The sequence below is a fragment of the Arachis ipaensis genome, chromosome B1, assembly GCF_059453495.1.
Source record: "Arachis ipaensis isolate K30076 ecotype BB chromosome B1, ASM5945349v1, whole genome shotgun sequence".
Lineage (NCBI taxonomy): Eukaryota > Viridiplantae > Streptophyta > Magnoliopsida > Fabales > Fabaceae > Arachis > Arachis ipaensis.
In genome coordinates this window covers 47170158-47185532 of record NC_142436.1, presented here as the reverse complement: position 1 = coordinate 47185532, position 15375 = coordinate 47170158, and the positions used below count along the sequence as shown (strand labels likewise).

At 44.4% G+C, this 15375-nt stretch overlaps 1 non-coding gene across 1 annotated transcript; it reads right to left on the bottom strand.

The window, feature by feature from the left end:
• Window positions 1-1518: 1518 nt before the first annotated feature.
• Window positions 1519-1625, bottom strand: LOC148576460 (small nucleolar RNA R71). The gene has a single exon (XR_015903111.1). It is a non-coding gene; the product is annotated as a small nucleolar RNA R71 (small nucleolar RNA).
• Between the last annotated feature and the right edge of the window lie 13750 nt (window positions 1626-15375).

Here is a 15375-nt window from a genome sequence, read left to right as displayed (position 1 = left end):
TTGACATCTTGGGATCTTTGGACGCCTGGTTCTTAGATCAGAGGGGCTGGCCATTCGGCCATGCCTGGACCTTTCACTTATGTATTTTTAACGGTAGAGTTTCTACACTCCATAGATTAAGGTGTGGAGCTCTGCTGTTCCTCAAAGATTAATGCAAAGTACTACTGTTTTCTATTCAATTCATCTTGTTTCGCTTCAAAGATATTCATTCGCACTTCAACCTGAATGTGATGAACGTGACAATCATCATCATTCCCTATGAACGCGTGCCTGACAACCACTTCCATTCTACCTTCGACTGAATGAGTATCTCTTAGATCTCTTAACCAGAATCATCGTGGTGTAAGCTAGAATGATGGCGGCATTCAAGAGAATCCGGAAGGTCTAAACCTTGTCTGTGGTATTCCGAGTAGGATTCAATGAATGAATGACTGTGACGAGCTCCAAACTCACGATTGCGGGGCGTTAGTGACAGACGCAAAAGGATAGTAAATCCTATTCTAGCATGATCGAGAACCGACAGATGAATAGCCGTGCCGTGACAGGGTGCATTGACCATTTTCACTGAGATGATAAGATGAAGCCATTGACAAGGGTGATGCCTCCAGACGATTAGCCGTGCCGTGACAGGGCATTGGATCATTTTCCCGAGAGATGACCGAAAGTAGCCATTGACAGTGGTGATGTATCACATAAAGCCAGCCATGGAAAGGAGTAAGACTGACTGGATGAAGATAGCAGGAAAGCAGAGGTTCAGAGGAACGAAAAGCATCTCCATTCGCTTATCTGAAATTCCTACCAATGATTTACATAAGTACCTCTATCCCTATTCTATTATTTATTATTCGAAAACACTATTATCAATTTATATATGCCTAACTGAGATTTGCAAGGTGACCATAGCTTGCTTCATACCAACAATCTCCGTGGGATTCGACCCTTACTCACGTAAGGTATTACTTGGACGACCCAGTGCACTTGCTGGTTAGTTACACGGAGTTGTGAACCATGGTCTTGGCATCATGTTTTTGGCACCATTTCCAGGGAAATAAAGAGCAATGAATTTTACAAAATTAAAGTGTAATCACGATTCCGCGTACCAGCTCACAACCATGGCAGAGAAGGTCCAGCGCATCAGGCTGGACAAGAGAGAAGAGTTCTGGGTTCTTACATCAACCCAAATCCAGGAAACTGTGGAAGTAGCATCCAAAGGCCAACCATACATGCCAACAACTTTGAACTAAAGCCACAGCTCATCACCCTTGTTCAGAACAATTGTTCTTCGGAGGAAGTGTCCAAGAAGACCCCAATCAACATCTAACCACCTTCCTGAGGATATGCGATACTGTGAAGTCTAATTGTGTTCACCCTGACACCTATAGACTACTTCTGTTTCCCTTCTCACTCAAAGACAAAGCATCTAAATGGCTAGAATCCTTTCCAAAGGAGATTTTAGCAACCTAGGAAGACGTGGTGAATAAATTCTTGGCAAGATTCTATCCTCCTCAACGAATCAACAGGTTGAGAGCTGAGGTACAAACCTTCAGGCAGCAAGATGGTGAGACTCTATATGAAGCATGGGAGAGGTTTAAGGACCTGACAAGAAGATGCCCGCCAGATATGTTCAATGAATGGGTGCAGCTGCACATTTTCTATGAAGGCCTTTCATATGAATCAAATAAGGCAGTAGACCACCCATCCGGAGGATCTCTGAACAAGAAGAAGACCGTTGAAGAAGCCATTGATGTCATTGAGACTGTAGCAGAGAATGACTACTTCTATGCTTCTGAAAGAGGCAACACTAGAGGAGTGATGGAGCTGAACAATGTGGATGCGTTGCTAGCTCAAAACAAGCTCATTACCAAGCAGTTGGCTGACCTTACCAAAAAGATGGAGAGGAATCAAGTGGCAGCAATCACCACCTCAGCAGTAACTCAAAAAAGAGTGAATGAAGAAGCAGAGGGTGATCAGGAACAAGCCAACTACATTGGAAATTCACCTAGGCAGCACCATGACCCATACTCCAAAACATATAATCCTGGTTGGAGGAACCACCTAAACTTTGGTTGGGGAAACCAACAGGATCAAGGCCAAGATCAGAGACGCCACAACCCCAACAATAATGCAGCTCACCAACACTCCACGCAGAAGTCATATCAACACCCACCTAACAACACTTCTCAACATCCATACCAAAGTCAAAATGGCCCTTCTCATCCTTCCAATCTCAACTCTCCATCATCGGAAGAAAGACTCTCAAGGATTGAGACTCTACTTGAGGGCATATGTAAGGAAATCCAAGATAACAAGGTGTTCAAGGAGGAGGTGCGAGCCAATATCAAGAACCAAGGAGACACCATCAAGAGGCTGGAGTTTCAAGTGGGATACCTTTCTGAGAAGATCCCCAAACCTACTGATAGCTTCCCAAGTGACACAGAGAAAAATCCGAGAGGTGAAGCAAAGAAGGTCAGATGGGAAGATTGCAAGATGGTTACTATAAGTGATAAAGAGACTGAGGAAGAGCCGAACAAAACATTAGAACAACCTGAAGATACATCAGTAGGAAAGCAGGAAGAGAATCATCAAGAAACCACAATCACACAGAAGGAGCTGCTGAGACTCTATGCACCCTTTCCCCAAATATTCAATGATGGTGTAGAGAAGAGAATATACTCAAGGTTTCTTGACATGTTTGCATCTCTCCATGTAAACATACCATTCATCAAGGCCCTCCAACAAATGCCCTCATATATTAAGTATATGAAGGAGCTGCTAACCAGGAAAAGCTCACTCAAGGGAGGACAAATAATAGTGATGAATAAAGAGTGCAGTGCTCTCATTCAAACAGAGTTGCCTACAAAAAGGAAGGACCCATGGAGTTTTCACATCCCCTGTGCCATAGGAGAAACACTTATTGATAAGGGACTCTGTGACTTGGGAGCAAGCATCAACTTGATGCGTCTATCTCTAATGAAGAAGCTGCAGATCAATGAGCTAATGCCCACAGACGTAGTCATCAGGCTGGCTGACAAAACTCAAAAACAAGCAGTGGGAGTGGTTGAAAATGTGTTGGTGAAAGTGGAAAACTATTTTCTCCCCCACAGATTTTGTCATATTGGAAATGGAAGAGAGTCCCATCCACCCAATCATATTGGGAAGACTGTTCCTAGCTACAGCCAGAGCACTCATAGATGTGGAGCGAGGAGAGCTAATACTGAGGATACATGATGAACAACTCGCATTCAATGTCTTCAAACCTTCACAAGAAGCAGACCAGGAAAACAAGGAACCAAGGAAAAATCACAACAAAGCACTGGTGGAAGAAACAAGCACTGAAGCACAAAATGTACACCTGGGAATCCCCTTGGTTGATAAGCAAAACAGCCAGAAGGTGTCACAGCTAAAGGAAACTCAAGTGGAGCCAAAACCACCAGAATCATATGAGACCAGCAACGAAATCTCCATAGGAAAAGAGACCACAAAGAGCAGGATAACAACAAAAGAAACAAAGAAGAAGGCACCAAGGAGATGGAGAAACAAGAAGATCCCTACAGAAGATTTCTCTCCAGGGGATAAAGTGATCTCAGCTTACTTCCCAAATATCCTCTCATCTCCCCACCATCCCATCTCAGCTACCCAAGGTTTTCACCATCAATAAAGTTCTCTCCCTAGAACATGTAGAGATCCTTGATGAAGCCAATGGATATAGGTTTACTGCAAGAGGAGAAGATCTGAAGCACTACCAACCACCCTGACAAAAGGCAGAACGTCAAGCTAGTGACGCTAAAGAAGCGCTTCATGGGAGGTGTTCCGAGGGTTACCTGAAACTGTAGGTCGATCTCGGATGAGATCTTCAGTACTGGTCGGAGATGACGTGTCCGGTTGGCAGGTGGCAGCTGGAACTGTTGTGTCTGACTTGTTGGACTGGCTACACTGCTGATCCTTGGCCACCAGAGGGTGGGGGGTACCTGCAAGAGACTCCGATGCTTAAGTTAGCATCGGTATTAAACAGGTTTTTAGTAGAATCAGAGTATGAGTTATACCTGGGTGCTCCAGTGTATTTATAGTAGAGTGAGCTGACCTTTCTAGATAAGATAAGTTAGTTATCTTATCTTATCGTTATCTTTGAGTTGAGGTCAGCTTATCTTCAAGGGAACCGCCCTTATCTCTATAGGCTCGGACGGCCTGTGGATTTGGGTCGTGTTCCTCTATTTGGGCCCTTTATTGGGCTCTCCTGTCGATTTGGCTGACCTTTTCGAGAAGAGGTCGACTAGCCTGACCTGAAGAGGTCGGTCGCTTTGTCGCCAATCATCCCAGGTCGGGTAACTCGACCCAGGGTATGAACATTGCCCCTGCTTGAGCTTGGTCTTTCGTTGAGGTCGAGTCTTTGACTTTGGTCCTTCTCTGATGAACCCGAACTCAAGCATTTTGTCGATTTCTTCCTTTTGTAGACTCTTTTGAATGCAGAACGTTTTTCTCTAAAAGCGCGCGCTTTTGTATTAGCGCTTTGGAAACGTGCGAGGGTTTAATGCCTTTATTAACATTAATTGCCCCGTTTCCCTTAGGCTCTCTTTATTTTTGATTTTGCAAACCCAGAAACGGTTTCTCTCCTTCGCCTCTTTCATAACTTCTTCGCATTTCTCCCTTTATTCTCTCGCTCTCAACTTTTCTTTGTGTTTGTTTTGTTTCGCCTCCGTTGGTGCTTCACTTTTGAGAGACGATTTCCTGCCCCGGCTTTCATCTTTCTTCAGAACTTTCCTCCTTTTTCCAGGTTTGGTTTCTACTTTTTGCTTCCTTACTTCTTTTGCCGTTTTGGCCTTCGATTTTTGATAATGTTCTGGTTTTGCTTGAATCCTTGTTTGAAAAACTTGAATCTTTTTTCATTTGTCGTGCCTGTTTGTCACCGTGTGTTCTGGAGTTTCTTCATCCTCTGCATGATTGCTTTCGCTTAATGCTTTTAGGGTTTTTGCATGCTATCGCCTTTTCTGTTTGTGCTTTTGATGGTGATTTTCGCCTAATTCTGAGAAAGGTTGTGTCTTTGGTGGTTTTCTGTTTGGCATTGTTGACGTTGACAGTGCTTTCGCTGGTAGACTGTAGAAAGATAGTTGCTTTGATGACTTTTGCGTTTTTTAACTTGATGGACGAAATGCTTGCTGCTTTAGGTCTTCTTTCCTTGTTTTGAGAGATACTGGGGTGTAGGTTTTTCCTAGAAATCTTGCTTTGTTATTGCCTCCAAAGGATGCCCTAGGACTTTTTGGTTTTAGTCCTGGGGTTTTCCTTTTGTTTATCCGTCCGTCGAGATGTTTTGACCCGTGCCCGAGATGTTTTTTTATTAATCCGCTCTTCTTTTCTTTTGTAGGATCTTAGTTGACCTCATGTCTTCCCGAAATAACGTCGTAGCGACGCCTTCCCAGGTCCCCGCGAGTATGGCCGATTGGGTGGACTCCATGGTTCTCATGTGTGTCTCGCTGGTTGACTCTGAGTTTTGTTCTCAGCTTAGGCAGTTTCACAGCGTCTGTAGTAACTCTGGTGATGAGAAGAATTATGAGCTTGTTCCTCCTTCCTCTGACGAGAGAGTCTGTTTCTCGACTCGAGTTGTTGACAATCGCCCTTTCTTTTATGCTTACGATTTTTTCTATGGTCAACTCGGAGTTACTCTTCCCTTTACTCCATTTGAAATCGACCTGTTATGGTCTTGTAATGTTGTCCCTTCTCAACTTCACCCCAACTCCTGGGATTTTATTAAAATGTTCCAATTGTTGTGTAATAGTTTTGGTATTCCTGCTTCCCAATCTCTCTTTTTCTATTTGTTTGTCTTGACTAAGCCTGGTGTGGTGAAAAAGAAGTCAGCTTGGGTCTCCTTCCATTCTACCCAAGGTAAGAAAGTTTTTTCCATGTTTGACGAATCGTTTCGGGATTTTAAAAACTATTTTTTCAAGGTCCGAGCTGTTAAAGGATCTCGGCCCTTTTTCTTGGATGAAAATGATGAGCCCGCCTTTCCCCTAGAGTGGCAGAAGGATGTTAGGGTCTCTAGGTACTCTTGGGACATGTTGGATGAGGCTGAGTGAGCCTTTGTGACTGTTTTAGAGGAGCGTTGGGGTCAGCCTCCCCATCTTGACACAAAGAAGTTTCTAACCAATCCTTCTCTTCTTCAAACTAAGTTGGGTATCTTGTGTTTCCTTTGTTATTTGCCTTATGATGCTTCTAGCTGTTTTTTCGACTTGTTTGGTTTGTAGCTTGACTTCTATTTTATTTGCAGAGGCAATGAAAAACAATGAGTCTATGAAAGCTTTTAAAAGGGCACAGAAGGCGACTGCTGCCAGGAATGTTGCCTCCCGGGCTGCTGGGGAGGGGTCCTCCCAGCCCCACGAGAAGCCGGCCGTGCCGAGCTCTCCCGGGGTGAAGAAGGCGATCGCGATACCTCGGGTTCGTTTGGTGGATCCTCCTTCTTCTTCTGTGGCTCCATCCGCCGCTCCTCCGAGTAAAAAGCAAAAGACTTCTGAGCCTTTCGACCTTAATGCTCCTGATTTCAACGCCATTGAGTTTATAGATCAACAAATTGGGCCATACGGTACCATTCCCATGGATGATGTGTCCATTCTCCATCATTTGGAATTTATGGCTAAGAATCATGTGAGGATGGCCTTTATGTCGGCTGCACTTCATCGCACTGCCCAGAATCTTCCTCTCCACGCTACCAAGGCGTTTATGGAGGAGGCGAAACGAGAGTTTGACCGGATGAAGGATTTGAAGGAGGAGCTCGAAGTGAAGTTGGTCAAATTGGAGAAGGACCTCGAAAATGAGAAGGCGAGTTCTGAGGCGCTGGCTGCTTCCTTGAGGTTGGCTGAGGATGCGGCCATGATGCACAAGGACAACTATGTGACTTCCTATAGGGAGGGGAGGCGCCTGAGGGAAGAGCTTGACAATGCCCGGGAGGATTATGCTGAGCTCCAAGGTCACCTTGTTGGCAACGTAACTGCTGCTTACGAGAACTTGAAAGAACAAGTCCGAATTATTGCTCCCGAGGCCGATCTTACCCTTTTTAGCTTGGATAATGTTGTCAGAGATGGCAAGATTGTCCCTAACGATGAGGGTGATGATGATGAAGTTGTTCCTCCCCTTGTGTCTTCCACCAAAGCGCCGACTTCTTCCGTTTCTCCTGTTGTGCCTGACCCGGATTGCCAGGTCCTGAATCGGGAGGATGGGACTGTTGATGCGGTGCCGATTCAAGCTCGCCCTCCTTCTCCTGGTCCTGATGTCACCAAGAAAGCTCATGATGCTACCGAGAAAACTTCTGATGTTTGTTGATTGTAGTTGGCCCGGCTTGTGGGCATTTTTTGGAACTTTATTAAGATGTTAACTTTTTAGTTGCTTTTCTAACAACTTTTTATTTTTATAAAAAATAGACAAGTAGCTTGCTACCCTTTGGGTAGTCAGTGTTGGTGGCCCTTCAAAGCCTTTGTAACTTTATATAAAATCTGCTGATGTTGAACTCTCTCAATTCGAACTTCTTGAGTTTTCGACTTCTTTGTAGCTGTAGGGGTCCAATTTAGTTTTCTTTCTTTGTATGTGTTCTTTAGTACTTTGTAACCGACTTCTTTGCGTTGGTCCCCTGATAGACTCCTTTTTGTAATCCTCTTTCTTGGACCTTCATGAGGTCTCTTTCAGGGATTACTTGGATTTTTGTAGTGGATCGACTTCGTTGTTGTTTCTGTAATCCTCTTTCTTGGACCTTTGTCGGGTCTCTTTCGGGGATTACTTTTGTAACTTGTCCTTTGTAGGGGACCGACTTCGTTAGGTCGATCTCTTCTAAGTTATTTCGTAATCCTCTTTCTTGGACCTTTGTTAGGTCTCTTTCAGGGATTACTTTTATAACTTGTCTTTGTAGGGGACCGACTTCGTTAGGTCGATCTCTTCTAAGTTATTTCGTAATCCTCTTTCTTGGACCTTTGTTAGGTCTCTTTCAGGGATTACTTTTATAACTTGTCTTTGTAGGGGACCGACTTCTTTAGGTCGATCTCTTCTAAGTTATTTCGTAATCCTCTTTCTTGGACCTTTGTTAGGTCTCTTTCAGGGATTACTTTTATAAATTATCTTTGTAGGGGACCGACTTCGTTAGGTCGATCTCTTCTAAGTTATTTCGTAATCCTCTTTCTTGGACCTTTGTTAGGTCTCTTTCAGGGATTACTTTTATAACTTGTCTTTGTAGGGGATCGACTTCGTTAGGTCGATCTCTTCTAAGTTATTTCGTAATCCTCATTCTTGGACCTTTGTTAGGTCTCTTTCAGGGATTACTTTTATAACTTGTCATTTGTAGGAGGTCGACTTCGTTAGGTCGACCTCTTCCTAGGTTATTTCTGTAATCCTCTTTTTTGGACCTTTGTCGGGTCTCTTTTAGGGATTACTTTTATAACCTTTTTATCTTGGGCTGACTTTGCTAGGTCGAGCCCTTCTAAGTTAAAGTAATCCTCTTTAATAGGGTTGGCCAGACCTCTTTCCAGGGTTTACTTGTAACTTGGGTTGACTTGGTCCGACTTCTGAATGCCGGCCAGTCTTTAAGTTATTTTATTAGCTATCCGTAAGACCTCGTCAGGTTCTTTTTTAGATTGCTTTCTATTACTTCTTACATTATTCTGTGTTCATCTTTGCCGATTTGTAGAAAGTGGTTGGCATCTCTAGTTCGTCCTTTAGGTGAATCGCGTTTTCACCTTTATCGGACGACTCATCTTTATCGTGGTCGTGCAGTGAAATTGTTTTTCACTTTCTGCCGACCTGTAGCTTTATAATCGGACGATGAATACTTCAGATTAATGCGTCTTGAAATCTTTGTAGAATACCTAGATAAATTTTATTCAAAGAAAATGCAAATATATGCATGTGGGAATTTTCTCATCTTCTTAAGTTGGGTATGATCTATGTCTCAACCTGGTGCCTCATTAAAAAACCTTTTCAGGAAAAAGAGCACATCCACTGGTGAGATCCTTTACCTCTTCTAACTGTAGTACCTTCTTAGGTTGTAGGCGTGCCATGATCTTGGAAGCTCCCGTCCGTCGAGTTCGGACACTCTGTAGTAGCCCTTCCCGAGTACTTCTATAACTCGATATGGTCCTTTCCAATTGGCTGCCAGCTTTCCCTCTCTGGGTCGAGTTGTTCCGATGTCGTTTCGGATTAAGATGAGGTCGTTTTCAGTGAAACTTCTTGGTACTACCCTTTGGTTATATCTAGAAGCCATTCGGCGTTTTAGCGCTTCTTCTCTGATCCAAGCTCTTTCCTGAACCTCTGGTAGTAGGTCGAGTTCTTCCCTCTGGAGTTGGGAGTTTGCTCTCTCATTATAATGGACTGCCCTATGTGATCCTTCCTCAATTTCTACTGGAATCATTGCCTCCGTTCCGTATGTTAGACGGAATGGAGATTCCTTTGTGGTGGAATGTGGCGTCGTTCGATATGCCCATAGGACTTGTGGGAGTTCCTCTGCCCAGGCTCCCTTCGTATCCTGCAATCTCCGTTTTAACCCTGCCAATATGACTTTGTTGGCGGCTTCGGCCTGTCCGTTAGCTTGGGGGTGTTCGACAGAGGTGTACTGGTGCTTTATATTCAAGTCGGCTACTAATTTTCTGAAGCCCGCATCTGTGAATTGGGTGCCATTGTCTGTAGTTATTGAGTACGGGACCCCAAATCTTGTGACAATGTTTCTGTATAAGAATTTTCGGCTTCTTTGGGCAGTGGCATTGGCTAATGGTTCTGCTTCGATCCACTTTGTAAAGTAATCTACCCCTACTATGAGGAATTTAACTTGCCTTGATCCCTGAGGAAAGGGGCCGAGAAGGTCGAGTCCCCATTTCGCAAAAGGCCAAGGCGCAGTCACGCTGATGAGTTCTTCTGGTGGGGCGATGTGGAAATTGGCATGTTTCTGACATGGTGGACATGTCTTTACGAATTCTGTAGATTCTTTCTGTAAAGTTGGCCAGTAAAACCCTGCCCGGAGTATCTTTTTGGCAAGAGCCCGTGCTCCGAGATGATTGCCGCAAATGCCGCTGTGTACCTCTTCTAGCACTTCCCTGGTGTGGGAGGTCGGTACGCACTTTAGTAATGGTACCGAGATCCCTCTTTTGTACAGGATGTTGTTTATGATGGTGTAGTATTATGCCTCCCTTTTTAGCTTCTTTGCTTCCTTTTCTTCTGTGGGGAGCGTTCCTTTTTTGAGGTAGTTAATTATGGGGATCATCCATCCTTGGTCCTGGCCTGTTATGGTTAGGACTTTTTTTTGTTTCCGAGATTGATGGGTTCTATAGCATTTTCTGGATGAGGCTTCTATTATTGCCCCCTGGTTTGGTGCTGGCCAGTTTTGAGAGTGCGTCAGCTCGAGTATTTTGCTCACGGGGTATGTGGCAGATCTTGTATTCCCCGATTTGTTCGAGTTGTTGCTTGGTCTTATCCAGATATCTTTTCATGGTGGGATCTTTGGCTTGGTAGCTCCCTGCTATCTGTGATGTGACCACCTGCGAATCACTATAAATGTTAAGTTTTCGAGCTCCCACCTCTTCAGCCAGTTTTAGACCAGCTAGCAATGCTTCGTATTCCGCCTGGTTATTTGAAGGCGGGAATCCGAACTTGAGGGAGAGCTCAACTTGGGTTCCCTGGTTGCTTTCTATTATAACTCCTGCGCCACTTCTCGTTTTATTTGAAGAACCATCCACGTACAGATTCCACTCTATGGGGGCTTCTAGGGCATCTGTGAATTTGGCGATAAAATCGGCCAGGTATTGTGATTTGATGGCGGTCCGAGCTTCATATTGGAGGTCGAATTCTGACAGCTCGACTGCCCATTGTAGAATTCTACCTGCTAAATCTGTTTTCTGCAGTATTCCCTTTAAGGGCTGATTAGTTCGAACTTTAATGGTGTGGGCCTGGAAGTAGGGGTGGAGTCACCGAGATGTTAAAACGAGAGTGTAAGCAAATTTTTCTATTTTCTGATAGTTCAGCTCGGATCCCTGCAGTGCTTTGCTAATGAAGTAGACGGGATGTTGCCCGTTTTCGCTTTCTCGGACTAGTGCTGCCGCTACTGCCTTGTCTCCTACTGCGAGATATAGTATGAGCGGTTCTCCTTCTTGAGGTCGGGATAAGATAGGTGGCTGTCCTAAGAACTTCTTAAAGTCTTGGAACGCTTGTTCGCATTCTGTCGTCCACTCGAATTGTTTTCCCTTTCTTAAAGTAGCATAGAAGGGGAGAGATCTTATTGCGGCTCCTGCTAAGAATCGGGATAGGGCGGCCAACCTCCCGTTGAGTTGTTGTACTTCTTTTACGCAGGTTGGGCTTTTCATGTTGAGTATGGCCTGGCATTTATCTGGATTTGCTTCGATTCCTCTTTGTGTGAGCATGAAGCCCAAGAATTTGCCTGCTTCTACCGCAAAGGTGCATTTTGCTGGATTGAGTCGCATATCATGCTTCCGGATGGTGTCGAACACCTGGGCTAGGTCGGTCAACAGTGTCTGTTCACTTTTTGTTTTAATTAGCATGTCGTCCACATAAACTTCCATGATTTTCCCGATGTGATCCGAGAAGACTTTATTCATCAATCTTTGATAAGTGGCTCCTGCGTTCTTAAGGCCGAAAGGCATTACGATGTAGCAGTAGTTCGCCTTTGGCGTTAAAAACGAGGTCTTTTCCTGGTCCGATGGGTACATGGGGATTTGGTTGTATCCTGAATACGCATCCATAAACGAGAGATATTTATATCCAGAGGAAGCATCTACCAGGGCGTCAATACTCGGGAGTGGGTATGGATCTTTTGGGCATGCTTTGTTGAGATCTGTGTAATCGGTGCACATTCGCCACTTCCCATTTAATTTTTTCACCAAAACGACGTTGGCTAGCCATAGTGGGTATTTGACTTCTCTTATAAATCCGGCTTCCAGCAGTGTCTGCACTTGCTCTTCCACAGCTTAGGATCGCTCTGGCCTGAGTTTTCTTCGTCTCTGTTGGACTGGTCGAGATCCTGGATAAACTGCTAATTTGTGACACATTAGTTTAGGATCTATGCTTGGCATGTCTGCGGCTTTCCATGCAAAAAGGTCGGCATTATCTCACAAAAATGTATTAGCAGTTCTTTTAAATCTCCTTTGAGGATCGTGCCGATATTAGTTGTTTTTTCCGAGGTGTCCCCGATCTGAATTTTTTCTATCTCACCCTCTGGTTGGGGGCAAAACTCTTCTCGTCGTTGAACTCCGCCCAGCTCGATTGTGTGGAACTCTTCTCCTTTACCCCTGAGGTTGAGGCTCTCGTTGTAACAACGACGCGCCATCCTCTGGTCTGCTTTTATCGTGGCTATCCCTTTTGGAGTTGGGAATTTCATGCATAGGTGTGGGGTTGAGACTATTGCACCAAGTTGGTTGAGCGTGGTTCGGCCTATGAGAGCGTTGTAGGCTGAGCTCACGTCGACTACAATGTAGTCTATTTTGAGGGTCCTGGATTGGTCTCCCTTTCCAAAGGTTGTATGCAGTGGTATGTATCCTAGTGGCCGAACCGGAGTGTCTCCTAGTCCGAACAAACTGTTTGGATATGCTTTAAGTTCTTTTTCTTCTAAGCCAAGTTTATCAAAGGCTGTTTTGAAAAAAATGTCGGCAGAACTCCCTTGATCTATTAACGTCCGATGTAGGTTGGTGTTTGCCAATATGATAGTGATAACCATGGGATCGTCGTGTCCTGTAATGATGCCGGTTGTGTCCTCTTTAGTGAACGTTATCGTTGGGATGTTGAGTGTTTCTTCCTCTCCTTCGACATGGTATATTTCTTTGAGGTATCTCTTACGAGAGGATTTGGAGATCCCTCCTGCTGCAAAGCCGCCATGTATCATGTGGACATGTCTTTCTGGCGTCCGAGGTGATCGTTCCGCTCGTTCAGTGTCATCCTCCCTTCGTCTCTTTCTTTACTCGTCATCTCGGGTGGCCAGGAATCAATCTAGTTTTCCTTCCCTCACCAATTTTTCTATGATGTTTTTCAAGTCGAAGCATTTGTTAGTGGAGTGTCCCCGGACCCGATGATATTCACAATACTCCTTTCGGTTTCCTCCTCCCTTCTTGCCTTTGAGTGGCCGTGCTGGGGGAATTTTTTCCGTATGGCAGGCTTCTTTGTATATTTCGACCAAGGATGCCCTAAGAGGAGTATAGTTATGGTACTTCTTAATTTTCTCCCCTTGTCTGTCGTCTTTTCTTTTGGATTCCTTGTATCTGTCACGGTAGGAAGCTCCCGATTTCGAGGATTCTCCTAATCGAGCATTTTCTTCCATATTGATGTATTTTTCTGCTCGCTCCTGTACTTCGTCGAGGGTAGTCGGGTACTTTTTTGATATAGATTGGCTGAAAGGTCCCTCTCGTAGGCCATTGATGAGTCCCATGATTGCGGCCTCCGTGGGTAAACTTTGTATGTCCATGCATGTTTTGTTGAATCTTTCCATGTAGTTGCGAAGGCTCTCCCGATCTCCTTGTTTGACTCCTAATAAACTGGGGGCGTGCTTAGCTTTATCTTTTTGAATGGAAAATCTGGCTAGGAATTTCTTAGCTAAGTCGTTGAAATTTGAGATGGATTTTGAGGGTAAGTTGTCGAACCACCGAATAGCTGTCTTTGTGAGAGTTGTTGGGAAGGCTTTACAGCGAACAACATCTGGGGCGTCAGTGAGGTACATTCTGCTTCTGAAGTTACTGAGATGGTGGTTGGGATCCGTGGTGCCGTCATATAGAGCCATATCCGGGAGTTTGAAGTCTTTTGGAATTTTGGTTTTCATGATTTCCCTAGTGAAGGGGTCTTGCTCTTTGTTTGAATTCTCTTCGAGATTAGCGCGAGGGGCTTTTGATTTGAGATTGGCTTCCAATTACTGCAGTTTTTCTTCCAACTCCCGACGTCACCGCATCTCTCTTTGTAGATCTCTTCCGATTTCCCTTTGTTGGTGGGTTTCTTTTTCCAGTTGTTATAGGCGATCTAGGAGTGCTTCTATGGCTCCTGAATTTGGTGAGTCTTTGCCTTGGTTGGTCTCCGGAGTGTCTTGTAGCGTAATGTTCGCGTTTTTGTGCGGTGTTCGATACTCCAGACCTGAATCGTGATCGTTGTCATGGTTGTCCGCCATGATAATGGGATGACTTCCAGGTTCCCCGGCAACGGCGCCAATGTTCCGAGGGTTACCTGAAACTGTAGGTTGATCTCGGATGAGATCTTCAGTACTGGTCGGAGATGACGTGTCCGGCTGGCTGGTGGCAGCCGGAACTGTTGTGTCCGACTTGTTGGACTGGCTGCACTGCTGATCCTTGGCCACCGGAGGGTGGGGGTACCTGCAAGAGACTCCGATGCTTAAGTTAGCATGGGTATTAAACAGGTTTTTAGTAAAATCAGAGTATGAGTTATACCTGGGTGCTCCAGTGTATTTATAGTAGAGTGGGCTGACCTTTCTAGATAAGATAAGTTAGTTATCTTATCTTATCGTTATCTTTGAGTTGAGGTCAGCTTATCTTCAAGGGAACCGCCCTTATCTCTATAGGCTCGGATGGCCTGTGGATTTGGGTCGTGTTCCTCTATTTGGGCCTTTTATTGGGCTCTCCTGTCGATTTGGCCGACCTTTTCGAGAAGAGGTCGACTAGCCTGACCTGAAGAGGTCGGTCGCTTTGTCGCCAATCATCCCAGGTCGGGTAACTCGACCCAGGGTATGAACAGGAGGCAACCCATGTTTTACATGCTTTTAAAGTAGTTAATAAAATAAGGTTCATAAAATTCAAATTAACTTTGATATATCCTTGAATGCAACATATAGTGAAGAACAAGTTTGGTGTTCAAGGCACACTAAGAGAACATGAATGCAACTCATAGCATGTCACTCTTAGCACCTTGAACAAATCTTCTTACACCACAGTGCCACAAACTAAGTTTGGTGTCACCAATGTTGTATATATGGACATTTAGTTGATTAGTTGGTTTGCACTCATGAATAGCAATTAGTAACTAGAAACAAAAATTTTAAAAAGTAGTTACTCTTTTTCTTCTTTTTTTTTTTTAATTTTTGCCGCCACTTTCCACAAGTTTATAAATCATATCTCTTTTATTTTGTAGGAGAATTAATGGGACAATTGAAGGAGGATTTGGCCACCACAAAAAGAGAGGACTATACACGTGTCTTCAAGGGGAATGGCAGAAATAGCAAATAGAGCACTACTCCCAGCTCACTCAAGCCATCAATCAAGTGACTGAAAGGCAAGAGCATCAAGACAAACGCCTTCAAGAACTCAACCAACGACAGCTAGCTCAGACGAAGGCATTCAATGAGTTCAGTGTACTGAATGAAGGACGGCAATTACATATGGAGGAGTTCAACATAAACACTCAATCCAAGTT